Raw genomic sequence first — 9,192 nt, forward strand, 5'->3', positions numbered from 1 at the left:
AGAATAGTAGGTGCAATTTCAAAATGTGGATGTGCATCAGCAGTATTTCTCTTGTTATGTTAGTCACTGACAGTCACTCAATTAGCCATGCCAGCTAACAATGTTTTGATAGATAAGTTAGTCTAGCCATCTATCTACTGTAAACTTGTAGTAATCGTGTCCGAATACCGACCTGACTTTCAGACTCATTGTCAGAATTTTTTTACATCTCCAGAAGTTGACTCCTTTTTGAAAGACATTGCTAATGCTACAACTACAGCTCACTAGCCACACACATAAACAACAACACTGAATGGTTGAGAGTGGGAGTGAGAGGTTACGTGATTGACTGCCTGTACAGCTCACTAGCCACTTGTATCAATAAATCACTATCAGAAAATGTTTTGTGGTAATTATTGATATATTTACTGTTTTATTAGCGTTTTTCAATTACCAGTGATAAATCATTCATTCCGATTCTTGCATAGATTGTAATGGGCAAATAGTATGTTTAAAATACGTTTTTGAAGGTTGTACTGATTATGATGAGCTAAGCTAATTCCAGCTATGTGTGGAGCCATGTTTGTTGACATACAATGCATTCTGGGTTTCACGTAGTCATCTGTCGGGACCAAAGATGCTATAACAAAATGAGGTGAGTAAGGGTTCACACATTTTTTGAGAACTTCAGAAAGTGAATGGTGAGATATGAACGATGGTAGATGAAACACCCCTTCAACATGCATACTATAAACAGACCAAACTTGTCTTCTATTGCGCGCTGAAACTAATAATCGTCGTATTACTTTCGTTTTCTAGATAGTGTTTTACTCATTTATTTCGATCAATGGTGAGCTCACCCGTGATGTGATTAATTATACATAGTAATTGCTATTAGCTAATTCATATTGTAGTGAATGTCAGCCAAGAGTTAGCAAATATGACCGCTTGTGTTCAGTTAGCGCTAGGACAAATGTAGCCTACATTTTCACGGTTTGGATGATTGTGTTATGCAATAGATACTTCTGTGATTATCTGAACACTGCATCCAAAAATAAACTGCTCAATTCTGGACATAACTTTGTAAGGACTGTGTTTGTGTAAATAGTTTCTGAAAAAAGTGTGGCCAGCTCAAATGCTGATTGTTGCGTCATTCGAACCTTGCCGTTCTAAATAAGCGTTCAAACCACACGGGTGTGATGTACGCTTCAGGGACCACTGTATAATGAATGGTACGTGTGAAAGGGTTAAGACATGAAGGTCAGTAAATAAGGAAAGAGTTAAGAACTTTGAAAGTTTCTTAAAGTGTAGTCACAAAAACCGCCAAGTGCTATGCTGAAACTGGCCCTCATGAGGACCGCTACAGGAAAGGAAGACCCAGAGGATCCACTGCAGAGGATAACTTCATTTTCAGCCCAAATAAATGCTTCAGAGTTCAAGTAACTGTAAGGACAGACGCTGGGAGATGAGAAGCAAGTACAGGGAGTGAATATTTAATGAATAAACAGACAGGAAACAAAATACGAACGGCGTCGGGACAAGGGACACAACGACATTAATGCTGACTCGGGAAAGAAACTGAGGAAGTGACAGATATAGGGGAGGTAATTAATAACGTGATGGAGTCCAGGTGAGTCCGATGAAGCTCTGACGCGCGTAAAGATGGTGACAGGTGTACGTAATGATAAGCAGCCTGGCGACCATGAGCTCCAGGGAGGGGGCCCTGGAGCAGACGTGACAGTAACAGACACATCTCAACATTAACTGCGTGAATCAGGCCTTCACAGTCGGATTGCTGCAAAGAAACCACTACTAAAGGACACCAATAATAAGAAGAGACTTGCTTGGGCCAAGAAACATGAGCAATTGACATTAGACCAGTGGAAATCTGTCCTTTGGTCTGATGAGTCCAAGTTTTAGGTTTTTGGTTCCAACTGCTGTGTCGTTGAGAGATGTGGAGTAGATGAACGGATAATCTCCACATGTGTGGTTCCCACCGTGTAGGAGGAGGTGTGAGGGTGCTTTGCTGGTGACACTGGGATTTATTTAGAATTCAAGGCACACTTAACCAGCATGGCTACCACAGCATTCTGCAGCGATACGCCATCCCATCTGGTTTGCGCTTAGTGGGACTATCATGTTTTTCAACAGGACAATGACCTTCAGGCTGTGTAAGGGCTATTTGACCAAGAAGGAGAGTGATGGAGTTCTGCATCAGATGACCTGGCATCCACAATCACCCGACCTCACCCCAATTGAGATGGTTGTGGATGAGTTGGACCGCAGAGTGAAAGAAAAGCAGCCAACAAGTGCTCAGCATATGTGGGAACTCCTTCAAGACTCTTAAAAAACATTCCAGGTGAAGCTGGTTGAGAGAATGTCAAGAGTTTGCAAAGCTGTCATCAATGCAAAGGGTGGCAACTCTGAAGAATCTAAAATATATTTTGATTTGTAAAACATTTTTTTGGTTACTACATGATATGTGTTATTTCATAGTTTTGATGTTTTCACTATTATTGTACAATGTAGAAAATAGTAAAAATACAGAAAAACCCTTGAATGAGTAGGTGTGTCCAAACTTTTGACTGGTACTGTACACATTGCCGGCTGTCAAGCAGCAGAAAGGAGGCACAGATTTTGGGCTGTTTGCTATTGGAAAAGGTTTAACCCTCTGCAGAGGTGAGGAACCCTCTATGGCACGATACCATCAGAAATCCATGGGGGTATTTTACTCCCTGCTCTGCTGAGGAGTAGTTTTCTCTGCTCATACAGGCGTAATAAAGCCAGAGCTCACTAATTTGTTGGACATTTATTTTAAATATGAATCATTTTTTAATTGATGCAGCACCCCTGATAAATCCCAATCTTCCGCTTATGCTGGTGCAGGAGCAAGCATTTTCATGTGTCTTCTTTGTCTCATGTCATCAATGTCTGTGAATTTGTCTGTCCATGGTGTCCGTTGTCCGTAATCTGTTGTATCTGTTGTTTTCCCCACTCTTGTTGTCACTCCTTGGCCGGCTCCCCATCTCAAGGCGATAGATATTTTACAACATTTCATGCCTTGTCATTTGCATGTTATTGTAAATAACTTTAATCATGTTGTAATAATAATGTTTTTCATTTGTTTAAATATTAGTTTTCTTGCAGACATTGGCAGTGTGAAAGTTGGTAAATTGGTTGGCAAGTACACTTGAAGTCGGATGTTTACATACACCTTAGCCAAATACAATTAAACTCAGTTTCTCACAAGTCCTGACATTTAATCAGAGTAAAAATTCCCTGTCTTAAGTCAGTTAGGATCACCACCTTATTTTAAGAATGTGAAATGTAAGAATAATTGTAGACAGAATTATTTATTTCAGCTTTCCTTTCTTTCATCACATTCCCAGTGGGTCAGAAGTTTACATACACTCAATTAGTATTTGGTAGCATTGCCTTAAACCATTTAAACTTGGGTCAAATGTTTCGGGTGGCCTTCCACAAGCTTCCCACAATAAGTTGGGTGAATTTTGTCCGATTCCTCCTGACAGAGCTGGTGTAACTTAGTCAGGTTTGTAGGTCTTCTTGCTCGCACACGCTTTTTCAGTTCTGCCTCAAATTTTCTATAGGATTGAGGCCAGGGCTTTGTGATGGCCACTCCAATACCTTGACTTTGTTGTCCTTAATCCATTTTACCACAACTTTGGAAGTATGCTTGGGGTCATTGTCCATTTGGAAGACCCATTTGCGACCAAGCTTTAACTTCCTGACTGACGTCTTGAGATGTTGCTAATTTTCCTGCCTCATGATTCCATTTATTTTGTGAAGTGCACCAGTCCCTCCTGCAGCAAAGCACCCCCACAACATGATGTTGCCACCCCCATGCTTCACTGTTGGGATGGTGTTCTTCGGCTTGTAAGCCTCCCCCTTTTTCCTCCAAACATAATGATGGTCATTATGGCCAAACAGTTCTATTTTTGTTTCATCAGACCAGAGGACATTGCTCCAAAAAGTACGATCTTTGTCCCCATGTGCAGTTGCAAACCGTAGTCTGGCTTTTTTATGGCGGTTTTGGAGCATTGGCTTCTTCCTTGCTGAGCTGCCTTTCAGGTTATGCCGATATTGGACTCGTTTTACTGTGGATATAGATACTTTTGTACCTGTTTCCTCCAGCATCTTCACAAGGTCCTTTGCTGTTGTTGTGGGATTGATTTACACTTTTCGCACCAAAATACGTTCATCTCTAGGAGACAGAATGCGTCTCCTTTCTGAGCAGTATGACGGCTGCGTGGTGTTTATACTTGCATATTATTGTTTGTACAGATGAATGTGGTACGTTCAGGCGTTTGGTAATTGCTTCCAAAGATGAACCAGACTTGTGGAGGTCTACAATTTTTTTCTGAGGTCTTGGCTGATTTATTTTGATTTTCCCATGATGTCAAGCAAAGAGGCACTGAACTTTAAGGTAGGCCTTGAAATCCATTCACAGGTACACCTCCAATTGACTCAAATTATGTCAATTAGCCTATCAGAAGCTTCTAAGGCCATGACATAATTTTCTGGAATTTTCCAAGCTGTTTAGAAGCACAGTCAACTTAGTGTATGTAAACTTCTGACCCACTGGAATTGTGATACAGTGAATTATAAGTGAAATAATGTAAATGTCTGTAAACAATTGTTGGAAAAAGTACTTGTGTCATGCACAAAGTAGATGTCCTAACTGACTTGTCAAAACTATAGTTTGTTAACAAGAAATTTGTGGTGGTTGAAAAACAAGTTTTAATGACTCCAACTGTCACGTTCTGACCTTAGTTCCTTCTTTAGGTCTTTGTGTTAGGTTGGTCAGGGTGTGAGTTGGGGTGGGTAGTCTATGTTCCTTTTTATATGTTGTTATATTTCTATGTGTTTGGCCTAGTATGGTTCTCAATCAGAGGCAGGTGTCGTTCGTTGTCTCTGATTGAGAATCATACTTAGGTAGCCTGTTTTCCCCATTTTGGTTGTGGGTGATTAATTTCTGTTTAGTGTCTGTTCACCTGGCAGAACTGTTTCGTTTTCGCTTCATTGTTATTTTGTGTAGTGTTCAGTTTTTCAATTAAAATATGACGAACACTTACCACGCTGCACTTTGGTCCTCCTCTCCTTCCACCAACGAGAATCGTTACACCAACCTAAGTGTATGTAAACTTCCGATTTCAACTGTATATAGCACAGGTAACTGTCTTGTATTGTAAGTAACGTTTTCAAGCATGTAAATATTTGTTTGCTTTCTGGTGAATATTTGAATGAATTGGTTGTGAATGTTCATTGCAAGTAATAAAATATTGACTGAAATTGACTGTTCATTTCCTTACTTGTCTTTAAAACCCCTTCTCCCTGGCAATTAATATTTTGTGCCCAATTACAAATCAAACTTTAGAGCAGGGTTGGTTTGGAATTGGACATCGGTTTCTAGTTATTGTTTGCATAATCGGAGGTTCTAGATTTGTGTAAGTAATGTGGCAGAAGTGTCCGAGAGCCCATTACACAGCAGGGTGGAGTCATCACCATATTGCGACACCTATCCATGCCCCATCAGGTCAAACACTGAAATTATACAGTAGGGGGTTAAGGGCCTTAATTAAACTGGTTTGAATTTTTATTGTAATTTTATAAGCCTTCTCCCGGTCTTACTCACATTGGTTACAGAGAGCGAGATCACACAGTCATCTGAAAGACATAGCAAACAACTGGATACCGCCTTTCTAAATACTCTGCACTGATGACTTACCTACTGTAATTCAGCCAACGTCAACCCAGTCACAGGGACAACAAGTGCACTTGTGCAGCTACAGAAGATTTTCTACGGGGTTATTGGGGTCGCTTTGCAAAGCAGCCAAATCGGGGACAATAGGAGTGCGAGGCATTTATCCGGGGGAGTAGAACGGGGGCAAAAGTAACTTTGTTTGTTTGGGTTGTTGAGGAAACAGCCCTTCCTGTTTTGTAGACCACCATGTAAAAGGCAAAGAGTTACAGAGGTTGTCTGGGGTTGGATAGGAGGTGGATAGCCAACTGTACACTCTATACTGAGTGTATTGTATACTAGTCTCACAGAGTCAGGCAAACTAGTGTGTCCATATATTGTATGTACGCTGGCATGTAACAGTATACAAGCTGTTACAAAAACATCACCATTTTCTTTTACTGCAGGCTCCCTTATCCAAGCTTTGAAACCAGATTATATTGGAGGATCTAAAATGATTACCAATAGTTTGTCACTGTTTTCTATCTCATCATTGCAGTCATGAAACATTCATCATTTTCCCATTGTCACGCCCTGGTCTTAGTATTTTGTGTTTTCTTTATTATTTTGGTCAGGCCAGGGTGTGACATGGGTTAATTATGTGGTGTGTTGTGTCTTGGGGTTTTGTAGGTGTTGGGATTGTGGTATAGTGGGGCTGTCTAGAAAAGTCTATGGTTGCCTGAAGTGGTTCTCAATCAGAGGCAGGTGTTTATCGTTGTCTCTGATTGGGAACCATATTTAGGCAGCCATATTCTTTGAGTGTTTCGTGGGTGATTGTTCCTGTCTCGGTGTTTGTTGTCACCAGATAGGCTCAGTCACTTTGGTTTTTTCTTTGTTCCTTGTTTTGGAAGAGAAGAGAATGAGCGCCATTCTCCTTGCGGAGATGGTGCAAAATACATCAACACGGTCGGTCCCTGGGATTGGGCTGGCCAACACGATTCGGTTTGCTTGGAAGGAAAAGGAGTTGGAGCCTTTAGGACGGGAAACTTTTGGAAGGATAATATTGATGGGGATTATAAAGCTGACGGTGAAGGACGTGTTTTGTTTCCAAGGCAACTCGTTGGAGGGAGCATACGACGTGGCACTACATACAGAGGAGAAACACCTTGATATCCTGAGAAGGGCAAGAGCAGTGGGAGGTGAGAGGCCGATGAGCCACTATGAAATAACAAGCCTGGCGAGGAACAACTTTAGGGTTGTAACTGTCAACATATACAACCCATACGTTAAGGACGAAGAGGTGAGGGCCTTTCTGGGGAGATACATGGATAACGTCTCCTCAGCAAGGCACCTCAAAGACTCCCTTGGGTTCTGGAATGGGAGGAGAGGCTTCCAGGCCCTCCTCAGGGAGGACCCAAAGGGACATGGTGGCTACCTCCATCCTCCTGCTATGTTCTCCCTGGGGGCTGACAGGGGGACTTTGTTTTATGCACGTCAGCCTCCATTTTGCAGACGCTGTATGGCCTATGGCCACATCTTCGCCTCGTGCAGCGCAAGAAAATGCAGATTTTGTGGATCTGGGGAGCACGAGGCGAAGGATTGTGACGAGCCTAAGGCGTGCCACGGGTGTGGCTCGTTAGCACACCTGTGGCGGGGGTGTCCGGCTCGTCAGAGGTCATACGCGTCTGTGGCTGGGGGGGGGGGGGAGCAGGAGCGGGGGATGGGGGAAGAAGAGGAGGGGAAGGAAGAATGCCTCATGACCAGAGTACAGGTCCAGAGGGGAGGGTCGCAAGGAAAGAGGAGGAGCAAGAAGTGGCGGATGGAAGAGAGAAGGAAACGGAAGGCACAGGAGTAGGAGAACCAGGAAAAGTGGCGGAAGAAGGCAAGCGAGTGGAGGAGCATGAGAGAGAAGAAAGCGAGGGAGGAGTGGTGGAGAAGGAGACGGTGGAAGAGCAAGTGGAGTGGGGGGAAAGTGCCCTGGTGGAAGAGATGAGGGGTATGGTGGAGGAGCTGGCGGGGGGGGGGGAGGGTGGTATCTCTCCACTGCCGCCATCACCAAAGAAGAGAATGAAGAGGAGGGTGCGATTGGCCGACAGTGAGAGGGAGGGGATGGCCAAGAGAGTGATGGGGGTGGGAGAAACCTCTGGGTTGCTGCTGGTTTCCCCATGCCCTCAACTTCTGTTGGGTGGGGACACACCTAACAAGACTCAAGACTGGGTGCAGGAGGAGGTGGGGAGTTTTTTGTTTGGGGACTCAGCCTCCCCTATTTTTTTCCAAAACAGCTGCAGCGCTGGGGAGGGGGAGGAGTGTGGGGGTAGACCCAGGGTGCAGGGCACCCCGGAGCCAAACACTATTCCTGCATCCTGGGTTGGTGAGATGGAGGAAGAGGGGGGGACGTCGGGAGTACAGATGGTGTTATCAACGGTAGATATGGAGCAGGGGAGCATCGGGTGAGTCTCCTGTTTTTTTTTTTTTCTGTCTGGGTTTAGTATTTGAGTGTATTACATGTTTTTATTTTATTCTTTCATGGGGTCTAATTTTACTTTTGTTAGTTTAAATGTAAGGGGTTAAGGGATTTTGTTAAGAGGAGGGCGGTTTTTAGTTATTTGGAGGGTGTGGGGTTTGATTTTTGTTTTTTACAGGAGGTTCACCTGAGGGATGGAGGGGATGTTAGTAGGTTTAAGAAGGAGTGGGACAAAGGGGAGTCGGTTTGGGGTATTGGGGGGGTGCACTCATCGGGGGTAGGGATTTTGTGTGGGCACAGAGACGTAAAAGTGGAGGGTTCTTTTGTGGTGATGCAGGGGAGGGTTATAGGGGTGGATGTCACGATAAGGGATTGTAAATTTAGATTAGTGGTGGTGTATGGGCCACAGGTGGTGGCAGACAGGAGGGAGATGGTGGACTGTCTGGCGCCCCTGTGTGTCACAAATAGGAAATTAGTGATAGGGGGGGATTTTAATACAGATTTAGGAATAGGGGGGGGGGATAGCAGTGCAGGCGCCATCACCGGGCTAATGGCTTGCCATGGTCTGTTTTCTTTTCGGATCACGACGGGGTGCTTCTGCAGGTGGGGTCGCCAGTCTGCCTCTTTGGTAGGGGGTACTGGAAGTTAGATCGGGATGTGCTGGAGGAGCAGGCTTTTGTTGACAGGTTTTTTGGTTTCTTTTGGAGGCTTGAAGGCCTCCGGTCCATGTGCGAGGGGGTGTTAGAGTGGTGGGAATTAGTTAAGGTGAGGATTAGGGCTTTTATAATAGGGTATTGCAAGAGGGAAAAAAGGGAGGAGAGGAGGGAGGTGGATCGTATCCAAAGGTTAATTGAACTCGAGTACGAGGCAGGCAACCTCGGCGGGTGACTGGGAGAGATCCGCAACCCTAAAGGCGCAGCTCAGGGAGTTGCAGGAGCGGAAGGCTCGAGCTTTCCTGGAGCGTGCGCATAGTGGCTTTCTAGAACACAATGAGACTTGTTCTGCTATGTTCTTTAAGTCGGTTAGGGCCAGACAGAGTAGGAAGGTAATG

This window comes from Oncorhynchus clarkii, chromosome 2 (assembly GCF_045791955.1).
Source record: "Oncorhynchus clarkii lewisi isolate Uvic-CL-2024 chromosome 2, UVic_Ocla_1.0, whole genome shotgun sequence".
NCBI classification, from domain to species: domain Eukaryota; kingdom Metazoa; phylum Chordata; class Actinopteri; order Salmoniformes; family Salmonidae; genus Oncorhynchus; species Oncorhynchus clarkii.